Source organism: Pelobates fuscus, chromosome 3 (genome assembly GCF_036172605.1).
Source record: "Pelobates fuscus isolate aPelFus1 chromosome 3, aPelFus1.pri, whole genome shotgun sequence".
Lineage (NCBI taxonomy): Eukaryota > Metazoa > Chordata > Amphibia > Anura > Pelobatidae > Pelobates > Pelobates fuscus.
Genome location: NC_086319.1, coordinates 144,107,093 through 144,122,042, shown reverse-complemented (window position 1 = coordinate 144,122,042; position 14,950 = coordinate 144,107,093). Strand labels below are relative to the sequence as shown.

Here is a 14,950-nt window from a genome sequence, read left to right as displayed (position 1 = left end):
GGCTTACAGGACGTCCTGAAGCAGGCCAGGAAGGTGTGTGGCCATTTCAGGCGTTCCAACATGGCCATGGCTCACTTTGCCGATATCCAGCGGCGAAACAACATGCCAGTGAGGCGCATGATTTGCGACAGCCCTACACGTTGGAATTCAACACTCCTAATGTTCGACCGCCTGCTCCAACAAGAAAAAGCTGTTCATGAATATTTGTATGACCGGGGTGCTAGGACAGCCTCTGGGGAGCTGGGAATTTTTTTGCCACGTTACTGGATGCTCATGCGCAATGCCTGTAGGCTCATGCGTCCTTTTGAGGAGGTGACAAACCTAGTCAGTCGCAACGAAGGCACCATCAGCGACATCATACCATTTGTTTTCTTCCTGGAGCGTGCCCTGCGAAGAGTGCTGGATCAGGCTGTAGATGAGCGTGAAGAGGAAGAGGAAGTGTTGTGGTCACCATCACCACCAGAAACAGCCTTATCAGCATCGCTTGCTGGACCTGCGGCAACGCTGGAAGAGGATTGTGAGGAAAGGAGTTGTAGCTTTGAGGAGGAGGAGGAGGAGCAAGACCAAACACAACAGGCATCCCAGGGTGCTCGTTGTCACCTATCTGGTACCCGTGGTGTTGTACGTGGCTGGGGGGAAGAACATACCTTCAATGACATCAGTGAGGAGGAGGAACGGGAAATGAGTAGCTCGGCATCCAACCTTGTGCAAATGGGGTCTTTCATGCTGTCCTGCCTGTTGAGGGACCCTCGTATAAAAAGGCTGAAGGAGAACGACCTGTACTGGGTGTCCACGCTACTAGACCCCCGGTATAAGCAGAAAGTGACAGAAATGTTACCGAATTACAAGTCGGAAAGGATGCAGCATTTGCAAAATAAATTAAAAAGTATGCTTTACACAGCGTATAAGGGTGATGTCACAGCACAACGGGAATCTAACAGGGGGAGAGGTGGAAGTCATCCTCCTCCCACGACCACGCCGGCAAGGACAGGACGCTTTAAAGACGTGTTGTTGATGGAGGACATGCAGACCTTTTTAAGTCCTATGCATCGCCACAGCCCTTCGGGATCCACCCTCAGAGAGCGACTCGACCGACAGGTAGCAGACTACCTCGCCTTAACTGCAGATATCGACACTCTGAGGAGCGATGAACCCCTTGACTACTGGGTGTGCAGGCTTGACCTGTGGCCTGAGCTATCCCAATTTGCGATAGAACTTCTGGCCTGCCCCGCTTCAAGTGTCCTGTCAGAAAGGACCTTCAGTGCAGCAGGAGGTATTGTCACTGAGAAGAGAAGTCGCCTAGGTCAAAAAAGTCTAGATTACCTCACCTTTATTAAGATGAATGAGGGATGGATCCCGAAGGGACTGACACTGGGCGATACATTCGATTAAAAAAGGCCTGATGAGATGAGCTGCCTTGGGCTAAAAATGGTCCACACGCTGCTGTATTTTAGCTCTGAATGACGTTTGACTTGCGTGACTTATCCGCCACCAACTAGGGTTCAAGCCGCCATGTTTTAGGGCACTTTCTGCCTATGAAACAAACATCAATTTTTCTGGCCGCTGCTACAGCAGCGGCTGCAACAATACCAAATTTTTCAGGCATGTGTACATGCCTAATTTTTAGGCCCACTGGTGCAGCACTGTGGCTTCAAAAACCAAACCAAAAAAAAATCCTCCAAGATGGCACCAATATACCAGTGGTCTAAGCATTTTCCCACCTTGGCCTAAAAAGGGGAGGTGATTCAACAATTAAAAATCTCTGCCATTTACACGTCCACTGATAGGAGACGCGGAAGGTATTAAACTGATATGAACAATACTAAACTCACCACTCCTATCTGGTGGCACATTAGCTTGCCCGCGCAGTGCCCCAAATTTCAAATAAGAGGACCGACCAAGCATCTTCTTCCATCTCCCTGTTACATAAATCAATGCCATATCCATAGAAATTGTAGAGAATATCCAGGATAGTTTTACAGGGCCAAATCATGTCGCCTGTTGAAAGAGGTGACCTTGCTCGGGTCCCAGGTGTGCGGTTCCTAAAATGGCTGCCATATACATGTCCTCTGATAGGAGACGCGGAAGGTATTAAACTGATATGAACAATACTAAACTCACCACTCCTATCTGGTGGCACATTAGCTTGCCCGCGCAGTGCCCCAAATTTCAAGTAAGAGGACCGACCAAGCATCTTCTTCCATCTCCCTGTTACATAAATCAATGCCATATCCATAGAAATTGTAGAGAATATCCAGGATAGTTTTACAGGGCCAAATCATGTCGCCTGTTGAAAGAGGTGACCTTGCTCGGGTCCCAGGTGTGCGGTTCCTAAAATGGCTGCCATATACATGTCCACTGATAGGAGACGCGGAAGGTATTAAACTGATATGAACATTTACTAAACTCACCACTCCGAGTGCTGTTATTTATTTAATTTTTTTGTGGTGAGGCTTTACAGGACAGAGTGCTTCTCCACGGGACATGTTAACTCACGGGCAGCTGGCTCATCAAGGAACCAGAGCAGCTTGAACGAGGTGACCTTGCTCGGGTCCCAGGTGTGCGGTTCCTAAAATGGCTGCCATATACACGTCCACTGATAGGAGACGCGGAAGGTATTAAACTGATATGAACAATACTCCACTCCTATCAGTAGGTCCGTCCCATTGTGATTCATGCCCTCACCCACCGCGCAGGGATGGGGGCTGGGGGGGAGGAAAGTAGGCCCCCCCATTGTGATTTATGGCCCCCACCCACCGCGCAGGGGTGGGGGCCGAGGGGGGAGGACAGTAGGTCCCCCCATTGAGATTTATGGCCCCCACCCACCGCGCAGGGGTTGGGGAGGACAGTAGCTCCCCCCAGTGTGTATCATGGGCTTTGAGGACAGGTGTCAATCCATACCTGCCAAGTGACCCTATGTAGGGGTAACAGTCCCTATTCTGCTCTGTGTCAGTGTGTATCATGGTCTCTGTGGACGGGGAACAGTCTCTATTCTGCTCTGTGTCAGTGTGTATCATGGTCTCTGTGGACGGGGAACAGTCTCTATTCTGCTCTGTGTCAGTGTGTATCATGGACTCTGTGGACAGGGAACAGTCTCTATTCTGCTCTGTGTCAGTGTGTATCATGGTCTCTGTGGACGGGGGACAGTCTCTATTCTGCTCTGTGTCAGTGTGTATCATGGTCTCTGAGGACGGGGAACAGTCTCTATTCTGCTCTGTGTCAGTGTGTATCAGGGGCTTTGAGGACAGTTGTCAATGTTAGGTGATTTCTGCCCTTTATGGATTAAAAGCAGACTCTGCATCAACTGTGTAATTTTCCATGGGAGTTTTGCCATGGATCCCCCTCCGGCATGCCACAGTCCAGGTGTTAGTCCCCTTGAAACAACTTTTCCATCACTTTTGTGGCCAGAAAGAGTCCCTGTTGGTTTTAAAATTCGCCTGCCCATTGAAGTTGATACTCATTAGTTGATCACTCATTATGGAAGTTGATACAGGAGCAGCAGTCTCTGTCATCAAATCTGCTGATTGGGACAGACTGTGACTATAACATCCAAATGTTCAACAGCTGTGACCATGAAAACATATTCAAGCAAGATATATCTTACATACTACTGTGACATTTATTGTTATAACTAAAACACCTCAAGTCTACATTTTTCCTAAAGATGGTCTGCCATTGTTTGGTAGATCCTTGATCAAAGCTTTGGGCCTGCAAGTTACCACAACAAATATATATTAATGACCTTATAGAACCCAACAACAGTTCAAATTCTACTTGGATTGAAAAACTAAACAAAAAATATAAGACTGTATTTGATGGTACAAAGTATAAGTCAAGTAAATTCAGCTTTACTTAAATGCAAATGCTATTCCAAAATTTTGTAAACCAAAACATTTGATTTCAGTCTATGTAACTATGCAAGAGTTGTACTTTTTGCACTGAAACTTAAAATTGTAGCAGTACTGAAATTATTGCAACAACAGGTTTTATTTTTCCAGTTTCCAGCAGTGAATGAGCTTTCCCAATATTTCCTTTCAGAAAAACGAAGGAGACGTTCGCATTTGCTGAGATTTCATAGTTGCACTCCATGCCCAATTCGTTGTTAATCAATATCCTTTACCACAGAGTGAAGAATAGTTTAATCCCTTGTGTGTGGAGGAAAATTTACAAAACTTGATTTACATAAAGCATATGTACAGTTGGAGGAACATCCAGACACTTGTTTGTCACAAAGGACTTTTTCAGTATACACGGATGGTGTTTGGAAACATTAGTACTGAAGTAACTAGATAGCTCACATCAGAATGGAGTAAAATTAAAGGAAAGAGTAATATAAATAAATAATAACATAATAATATATTTGGTGTCCTACATTTGATACAGTATCTCATCTTTTGCTTGCAATGAGGGTTCTCATGTACACCAGAATCCAACCAGGGATTCCTGCTAGACGTGGCCATATTGATTTTGAAGGACAAGTGGATGGCTAAATGCATTTAATAGCGTTGGATGCTCATTCAAAGTGTCAGGATGTGGTTTGAATTTCAAGTAATACAGCAGAACAAACCATTGTCATACTTTTTGGTTTGACTGCACGATTTGGACTTCCTAAAACTTTGGTTCAGACAATGATCCACAATTCATATTACAGGAATGTGAAACTTTTCTGGCTTTTAATATTATCCAGCCCATTAAACTCTCACCCAGTCTCCATTCCTTCAAAAAATTAATGAAAATCCACTTTTTACAGGTAAGCATATGAAACGTTTCCTCCCCACACCATGATTCCTCTCCTGCCTGTCATAAAAAAAAAACTAAGCCATTAATGAAAACAATTCTAACAGCCTACTTTTCTACCCTAGTCTTACCTTCTATGTCACTATACTTCACTCTAGCATGTAAATTCATTTGAGCAGGTCCCTCAACCCCCTCTGTTCCTGTGTGTTCAACTGGTTACAGATATTTGTCTGTTAGTCCACCCATTGTACAGCACTATAGAATTTGTTGGCACTTTATAAATAATAATAATAATAATAATAATTATTAGTATTGGTTGCCCACAATGTATACAGCCATCTCCCATATTCTTCTAATTTGCAGTGGTAGCATAATATAAGCAAATGCCATTTGGCGTACCTTCCAGAGCAGATATCTTTTGACAGATTATGTTTCTGGAACATTGTTACATGTCATAGAGATTTGTGAATAGTACACATTTCAGACACACCTCTTGCTCTACACACACTTTAATGTGCTGAAATGTGAAAAGCTAAAAGCCTGTGTTGGAAAGAGTATAGCTTAGCCTCTGTCTATACTGTGCTGTCATTGTACTTCACCAGGGACAATGTATATGTTACAGATTTAAGGGACAGGTGAATGGCATAATGGAAGAAGGCTATTGGGAAGTTCTGTGAGGGCCATATACAATAAAAATATAGAAATAAGAATGTGAAAAAAAGAGGAGTGCTCAATCACCTGTGTGGATCACTCAAAAACACACAAATACAGTGAATACAATAGAATAAACAAGGTGAGAGCACACAGTATATATAAATACCACAAATGATAAATTATGTGGAATCTAAAAATGCAAATTAAGAGAGAAGACCATAGCATAATTTAGTAAACATAATAAATTATATGTGTGCTTGCTAGTCAAACTAGAAACTTGTAATGGAGGACCTAGTGGATGCAGGTAGTGGGTCTAAATTATCCTTTGTCCCTCCATTTTACATCATATACAAATCCAGGATGCAGGAAAATAAGTGAAGAAAAATGTACTTTATAGGACAAAAATAAATAAAATCAGACCTCACATACAATATACAAGTACACTGGACACTTTACGAGTTTCGGCTAAATGCCTACTTCAGAAGTGGGTTGTTTCCGCTATCCTCCATAGTCCTCCTTTTAAACCTTTAAATTTCTTGCCCTTTCACAGCTACCTTCGATAGTTCAGTTTTTTCTTTCTTCCGCCATCATATGGTGCTCAAATGTTTCCATTGTTCCGCTGTTATCATCAGATAACGTCAGGACGCCTACGTTGTTCTGCATCCCAGTGTCCTGGCATCATCTGCATAACAAATTGCTAAATAAGCACCGTAGGTGTCCCGACGCTATCTGATGATGACAGCGGAACAATTGAAACATTCGAGCACCATCTGATGACGAAAGCGGAAGAAAGAAAAAAAACGGAACTATTGGAGGTAGTTGTGAAAGGGCGCAAAATTCAAAGGTTTAAAAGGAGGACTACGGAGGATAGTGGAAGCAAGAAGGCATTTAGCCAAAATGAATAAAGTGGCCAGTGGACTTGTATATTATATGTGAGGTCTGATTTTTTTTTTTTTGTCCAATAAAGTATATTTGTATTTGAAGTATATTTGATATTGGTTAGAAAATAGGGCTGGGCTAGGATAGAATTAGAATATACGACTTATATAGGACCATAAAACTGGTAGAGAACACACAAGAATATAAGCTTAGTATGACTAGGTTAGGTCACTATATAAGGAATATATAGCAAGAGATGGACATGACGGGCATTAGGTTACAATAAATCAGGCAGAAAAATAAGGCTGTAAGGGTATACAAATGGATTGGGTGAAATGGATGGATGAGTAACTCCATTGACTTTAAGACGAATATAACTATATATCTCTATAACATAACTTCATGTACAATGGCATGTGAATTCTAGCCTTAAATGCACTAATACTAGCCACACAATAACTGATAGCTAAATAATGAAAAAGTGTAATAGAAAATACACTTTTCTAAAGGAGGTATATGCCTTGTATTCCTTTCCCACTGACACTTTCACTAACATGGTTGTTGCTATAGCACAGTGATGGCTAACCTTGACACCATCAATTGTTTCTGGACTACATTTCCCATGATACTCAGCTAGCTTTTAGAGTCTAAAACCTTTCCCAATTTTAAGAAAAACTTAATCTTTCACAGATTGTTTTATATTTTTATCCTGTCTAATTCCTTGTGTACATGTATATATTTACCCCAATAATTGGATTACTGTGTCCTGTTAAGAGGAGGATCTCTTCAAGCCTATATAGGCATCCTGAAGCTTTCTATACAGAGCCCTATATGGCTCTGACTCATGAAAGTGTAATTCCATTCCTCACCTTGGACTTTATTTATATACGGTTTAACACCATGTGGTTTTTGTATTTCTTCTAGATGTACTTGTAACGGATCACCTGGCACCCCAACTGGGTACCTCCGTTGAAGGATGCTCCTAGCGCTTCCTGAGGGCTCCAAGCACTCCAGCTGACACCATAACCACCGTAGACTCCTTCAGAGAGCAAGACAGAAACAAGCTCTTACAAGAGCTTAGCAGTGAATATAGCAAGAGAGTATGCAGAGCATAGCAATCCCTTGTAGCAGATTCCTCCAATAAGAGACGTCACTCCAAATTGAGGGTGAAGTAGAACTGACAGAGCTGTGGGTTTATTGTTCTTATATACACATTAGTACCACCCACAGGGTTTTGTAAAACAACCAATAAACACGTACAATACACTCAGACACTCCCACACAAAATCCTCCCCTCTGCCTGTGATACAATTACCTTACACAATGGGTTAATATAATTATCACAGGTAGGAAAATACCAACATACATCAAAATCATACAAATTGGTCCAGTGGGTCAAAAGTTAGATCAATGTTGTGGCGGAACAAACCTCGCCACTGGCCACTGGAGGAACCTGGTCGCCCGCCTCCTGCCGCTGGACTATGGCCCCATGTTTAACACTGTTCATTTTCCCTGCAGAATGGCTGGTTTGTGCCTTTCTGCGGACTGTTAAAGCCATGCTACCCCAGATAGCTATGCCATGGAGCCCAGCCATATACTGAAAGACTGTATGAAAGACTTTGGCTCCATGGCGATTGAACTGTATGTATGTGATCTGAGCACCATCCGGTAATGTGCGGTCAGATCTAAGCTATCTGGGGATAGGTAGAATGTGTATGTTCTATGTGATAAATGTAACAGTATGTATTTTTATGTCTTTTGTTGTCCTTTGTCTGCCATGTGGCTAATGGAGTTTTGCCTCTGTCCTTGGGGATAATTGGATTACTTCCCAATTATCTCCAGGACAGAGAGGAGGGATTGTGATGCATTGTGGGATTGTAAACTTGTGACTGGTCAGTGTCCAATATGTTTCCCAGTTTCCCATCTGGTCCCCTAGGGGAGTGTCCACCAGGTGGGAGACCTGCATAAAAGCCGGGCAGGTAGCCCCAGTAAATCAGTTCTGCTTGACCCTCAAACAAAATGTCGTCTTGTTCTTGGGGGGAATTGGATTGTATGCTGTTACAGTGCGCCTGCCAGGAGTATAAGCTGTTCGTATGGTTTTTCCTGTTCGGCTGTTTACAGCATTTGTGTGTTTCCTGTTCGGGAGTTTGGAGCATTCCCCTGGCTCCAGGTTGGGAGATTGGTGAATTCATGTATTTGCAGTTGGGGAGATTGGTGAATTCATGTGTTTGCAGTTCAAGAGTTTGAGTATTCATGTGCTTGCAATTCGGGAGATTGGTGATTGCAGTAGCTGCCTGTGCATCCGAAAAGGGGAATATCGCCTAAACGGTTTTTAACCTCTTGTGTGCAAAACGGTCTGTTACAATTGGTGGCAGCGGTGGGATAATTCCCACAGCCCAGAAGGACAGCTTCAACTCCATTAGCCACATGGCAGACAAAGGACCATTCCCTGGATTTACAAATTGAGGGCAACGTTAGTACCCGTACAGCGACCCTATCTACAAAAGAAACAACGTTAGCAGAGCAAGCATGGCGCCTGGCTACACTCAGGAGCAGTTTGACAGAGAGGTTAATGCAGTGCTGTCTGTCTACCCCTTGGAGAGATCCGTGCAGCATGTCAAGAAAATAATAGGAGAGTACCTGCAATTCCTAGCAGATTTGGCCAGGGGGGAGAGACCCCAGCGTCCGAGTGAGTTACAGGGAGACGAAGGTGCCATCCTTCCTCCCCAGCGGTCGAGTGAGTTACAGGGAGATGAAGGTGCCGTCCTTCCTCCCCAGCGGCCGAGTGAGTTACAGGGAGCTGAAGGTGTCATCCTTCCTCCACAGCAGCCGTGTGTGTCACAGGTAGCTGAAGGTACCGTCCTTCCTCCCCAGCGGCAAAGTGAGTCCCAGGGAGCTGAAGGTGAGGTCCTTCCTCCCCAGCAGCAGTGTGAGTCCCAGGGAGCTGAAGGTGCCGTCCTTCCTCCCTAGCGGCAGTGTGTATCCCAGGAAGCTGAAGGTGTCGTCCTTCCTCCCCAGCGGCAGTGTGTATCCCAGAGAGCTGAAGGTGCCGTCCTTCCTCCTCAGCGGCAGTGTATATCCAAGGGAGCTGAAGGTGCCGTCCTTCCTCCCCAGCGGCAGTGTGTATCCCAGGGAGCTGAAGGTGCCGTCCTTCCTCCCCAGCGGCAGTGTGTATTACAGGGAGCTGAAGGTGCCGTCCTTACTCCCCAGTGGCAGTGTGTATCCCAGGGAGCTGAAGGTACCGTCCTTCCTCCCCAGCGGCAGTGTGTTTTACAGGGAGCTGAAGGTGCTGTCCTTCCTCCCCAGCGGCAGAGTGTCCTGCAGGGAGCTGAAGGTGCCGTCCTTCCTCCCCAGCGGCAGAGTGTCCTGCAGGGAGCAGAGACCATCGGTCTCGCACCCCAGCCGCAGGACAAAATATTGACAGGGGAGACAGTCGGTCCCCCCCTTCACCAGCAGAGCTCCCCAGCGGCTGAAAGGGTTCCAAGGAGAGAAGTCGGTGACCACCTCTCTCCAGCGGCAGCTTATTTCCCAAAGGGGAGACCCTATTCTCCCAGATGGGGCAGATGTGGCAGTCAGTCTCGCCCCCCAGCAGCAGGACAAAATATTGAAAGGGGAGACAGTCGGTCCCCCCCCCCTTCACCAGCAGAGCGAGTGTCAGAGAGAGGAACCTGCTACCCCCTCTCCCCAGCAGCTGAAAGGGTTCCAGGGAGAGAAGTCGGTGACCACCTCTCCCCAGCGGCAGCTTATTTCCCAAAGGGGAGACCCTATTCTCCCAGATGGGGCAGATGAGGCAGTCAGTCTCGCCCCCCCAGCAGCAGGACAAATTATTGAAAGGGGAGACCGCCTGTCGTGCCCTCCAGCAGCAGTACTGGGTCCAGGGAGAGGAGTACTGGGCTCCAACCAGACTACTCCAGCTGAAGCGCTGGCATCAGAACAGAGTACCGCTGGTTTCTGCCCACTCAGCAACCCACAGATCCAAAGTACCCATACCCCACAAAGCCGTGATGGAGCCCCTGGACAAAAACTGGCTGCACGTTTACCCAGGTGCAGTAACTCTTTATTGTGGGTGAGCTGTACTGCTAATTGTGTTCTGTGGGTGGGTTGCTGGACTAACCAGGGCACTGACCGACAGGAGGTCAGATACCCTGTTTTTCTGATTGGTAAAGGGGAGAAATGTGGCGGAACCAACCTCGCCACTGTCCACTGGAGGAACCTGGTCGCCTGCCTCCTGCCGCTGGACTATGGCCCCATGTTTAACACTGTTCTTTTTCCCTGCAGAATGGCTGGTTTGTGCCTTTCTGCGGACTGTTAAAGCCATGCTACCCCAGATAGCTATGCCATGGAGCCCAGCCATATACTGAAAGACTGTATGAAAGACTTTGGCTCCATGGCGATTGAACTGTATGTATGTGATCTGAGCACCATCCGGTAATGTGCGGTCAGATCTAAGCTATCTGGGGATAGGTAGAATGTGTATGTTCTATGTGATAAATGTAACAGTATGTATTTTTATGTCTTTTATTGTCCTTTGTCTGCCATGTGGCTAATGGAGTTTTGCCTCTGCCCTTGGAGATAATTGGATTACTTCCCAATTATCTCCAGGACAGAGAGGAGGGATTGTGATGCATTGTGGGATTGTAATCTTGTGATTGGTCAATGTCCAATATGTTTCCCAGTTTCCCATCTGGTCCCCTAGGGGAGTGTCCACCAGGTGGGAGACCTGCTTAAAAGCCGTGAGACTGCCAGGAGTGTAAGCTGTTCGTATGGTTTTTCCTGTTCGGCTTTTACAGCATTTGTGTGTTTCCTGTTCTGGAGTTTGGAGCATTCCCCTGGTTCCAGATCGGGAGATTGGTGAATTCATGTGTTTGCAGTTTGGGAGTTTGAGTATTCATGTGCTTGCAATTCGGGAGATTGGTGATTGCAGTAGCTGCCTGTGCATACAAAAAGGGGAATATCGCCTAAACGGTTTTTAACCTCTTGTGTACAAAACGGTCTGTTACAGACGTCCTTTGTGACCAAATGAAGCATGGCTTTTATGCCCAAAACCAGTTCCACAAAGTCTTCTATCCTGGAGATAATTGGGAAGTAATCCAATTATCTCCAAGAACAGAAGAAAAACTCCATTAGCCACATGGTAGCAAAATACAATAAAATACATAAAAATATATAACTGTGCAGCTATTGCATAAAATAGGTACATTCAACATATCCCCAGATAGCTTAGATCTGAGCGTACATTATTACTGAATGGTGCTCAGATCACATACATACAGTTCAATTGCCATGGAGCCAAAGTCTTTCACATAGTCTTTCATTATACGAATGGGCTCCATGGCATAGCTATCTGGGGTAACACTACTCACATAGGGAAAATACCGAATGACCCAGCTTTCGGGTCTTTGCAAGGGAAAATCAAGCATTTCAACATAGGGCCATAGTCACAGGGCAGGAGGCTGGCAATCAGTCTTCTCCAATGCGAGGCTGGTTCCGCCACATTTCTCCCCTTTCCTAAAAAGACTAATAAGGTATCTGGCCTCCTGTTGGTCAGTGCCTTGGTTAGTCCAGCAACCCACCCACAAAACATAGTCAGTAGTGCAGCCCACCCACAATGAAAAGTTACTGCACCTGGGGAAACGTGCAGCCAGTCTTTGTCCAGGGGCTCCATCACGGCATGTGGGGTACGGGTACTCCGGATCTGTGGGTTGCTGAGTGGGCAGAGACCAGCGGTAATCTGCCCTGGTGCCAGCACTTCAGCTGGAGTAGTCTGGTTGGAGCCCAGCTGTGAAAAGGTGGTGGTAGGCTCCTCTCCTTGGAGAGGCTGGAGGGTGAAAGATGACTCCTGGGTCCCTCTTCATCATGCAAAAAGATACAGGGGCAGCATTGTCATGTGTCTTCTTACACGATAAAGAGGGGCCCAGGAGTCAAAATGCTGTCCCTGTCAACTTGTGCCCCGGGTAACCCCCTAATCAGTGGCACCCGGGGCAGCCCCCTCCTCCCCAAAGTACGCCACTGCTCATAACAGAAACCTGGTGAGATGAGGTACATGAATGGGCAATTAACTTAAATGGCTACCCATTATTTAGGAAGGGTATAAAATCAGAAAATGTAGTGGGGTATCGTTGTATGTCAACCATGAGTTAAATCCAAGTATTAAGCAAGTGGAATGTGGTATCTGCTTGCGGCAAAAGAAAATATTGATGAGGAAAAACATCTGTGTAACATGTTAATTATTGAGATTATAATTACTTGGATATAAATTAGGATAGAGAGAAAAGTAGTTCAGAAAAGGGAAACAGATTTTTAATTCTGTTAATTACACCACCATGTCACAATTGGTACAAACTAGAGAGGATGCTTGTCTGGGTCTAGTTATAAAAAAAAAAATGTTTTCTTCAGTGTCCTGGGACGGGGGATCACTTCCCTCCTGACGTCGGTGCCTCCGCTCCCTATCAGGATCGTTTCTTCCATACCCCGGGCCCGGGGTGGCCCTCACGCTGCCGTGCGACACCAGGCAGGGTTATATACCACTGCCCAAAGCTACCCGCTGCCTCGCTCTGCTCTCCCTACCCGGGGTTGGGACCCGAGTGCTTGCTGGGCCTGTAAGGGATACCCTGGTAACATGGCTTCACACAGGACCAAATACACCTCAGCCCCATTGAACTTCCTATCACTAAACGCAAAGGGTCTGAACTCCCCCGAAAAGAAGTCACATGCACTACGCCTCTGCCAGAAAGCTTGAGCACACGTAGTCTATTTCCAAGAAACTCACTTCAAACTTGACTCAGCACCGAAACTCTGTAACCACATATAGACTCAGGGATTTTACAGCCACAACCCAGATGGGAAATCCAAGGGGTGGCTATAGTCATGCATAAATCTGTACCTTTTGTGGCAGACTCTACCATGACAGACTGCGAGGGGCGATATGTGTTCGTTAGGGGCCGAATCCTAGATGAAACCTACACCTTTGCCAACATTTACGCCCCAAACACGACAGGACAAATTCCTTTGGGACACACTCCGAACACTGCACGACTTTATGACAGTCTATTTGGTTCTCGGGGCCACTCATCGACACCTCCTCCCACTCTGCTCAAAATACGTAAACTCCTCCACCATTACCAACTAACGGATTGTTGGAGGGCGATACATACAACAGACAGGGACTACACGTTCTATTCGACCCCGAATGATTGTTACACCCGCATAGACTATTTCTTTCTCCCATACTATTATCTACCCAGACTAAAGGACTCCGCCATAGGAGGGGCAATGTGGTCTGACCACGCGCCGTTTACGATACAACTGACATCACCACTATACAAACCTAAAACCACTACATGGTGGCTCCATGAAAACATCCTCTCTAACCCGCAGGTAGCCCAAGACGTCCAACAAGCCTTGACAAATTATTTATTATTTAGCCGAGAACCCATCACAGGATACATCCCCCCTCCTGACTTGGGAGGCTCACAAGTGTGTAATATGGGGAATCCTCATCTCGCAATGCTCCGCTCTAAAAAAGGCAAGGGAACACACGATCCGAGAATTAACAGACAAGATAGGGAACCTGACACATGCACACAAATGAACACTAGACAACACACTTCTGGAGGAACTCACAGGAGCGCGCGAGGAATTAGCACGGGTCCTGCAACAATCATAAGTAAGGGCTCTTCAACGCACTAAATCATTCTTCCACGCGGAAGGAGATAAATGCGGTAAGCTACTTGCAAGAATGATCAATAAAAAAACGCTCCACGACATATATTGCGCTAATGCGTAATGCCTCTGGTCAACTCTGCCACATGCCAGAACAAATAGCTGCAGCGGTGACACGATTTTACACGGACCTATATGCGCTTCCCTCACACACCTCCCGGGTGGACCCGCGGTCAAGTGCGATGCGCATAAGCTCCTATCTCACTAGAGACATGAAAGCCAAGCTTTCTGCAGACGCAACGAAGTGCCCTAAAGGCACCACTGACGGAGGGGGAACTAGCCCTCGCAATCAAAAACTCTAAGACAAGCAAAAGCCCAGGCCCGGATGGCCTTCCCCTCAAATATTACAAAGCCTTCATGGCCACTCTATCCCCTCAAATTTCTCTGCTTTTAACTCCATAACAGAGGGCAATACAATTCCTCAGCAGACGCTGGTGGCCAACATTACTCAACTGCCGAAAGAGCGGGAGACACCGAACGGTGTATAGGTTATCGGCCAATCTCGTTGCTTAACTGCGACCTGTGACTGTTTGCCAAAATACTGGCGACAAGGCTGGGACCACACATACCGGACTTGATCTCCCTTGACCAAATAGGATTTGTCCCCCATAGGGAAGCCAGGGATAATACAGTACGAGCCCTGTCACTGATCCATCACACGCAGCGCAACCTTCTCCTTCTCTCTACTGATGTGGAGAAGGCCTTCGACAGGGTAGCGTGGGACTATCTCTTCGCGGTCCTGGAACACATGGGCCTGGGAACCCATATGCGTTCCTGGATAGAATCCCTTTACTCCTCCCCCACAGCCAGTGTGTGCATAAACGGGGTCTACACTGACGCATTCCCGGTTAGAAACGGAACCAGGCAGGGTTGCCCCCTGTTGCCGTTGCTATTCATTCTAGCCTTCGAACCATTCCTACAGGCAGTTAGGGACAACCCAGACATCATGGGGGTAGTG

The 14,950-nt window shown here is 46.3% G+C and overlaps 1 protein-coding gene across 2 annotated transcripts in view; it reads right to left on the bottom strand.

Annotated features, from left to right (window-relative positions):
• Positions 1-14,950, bottom strand: part of GABRG2 (gamma-aminobutyric acid type A receptor subunit gamma2) — a 384,270-nt gene that overhangs the window by 54,190 nt on the left and 315,130 nt on the right. The window lies entirely within an intron of this gene.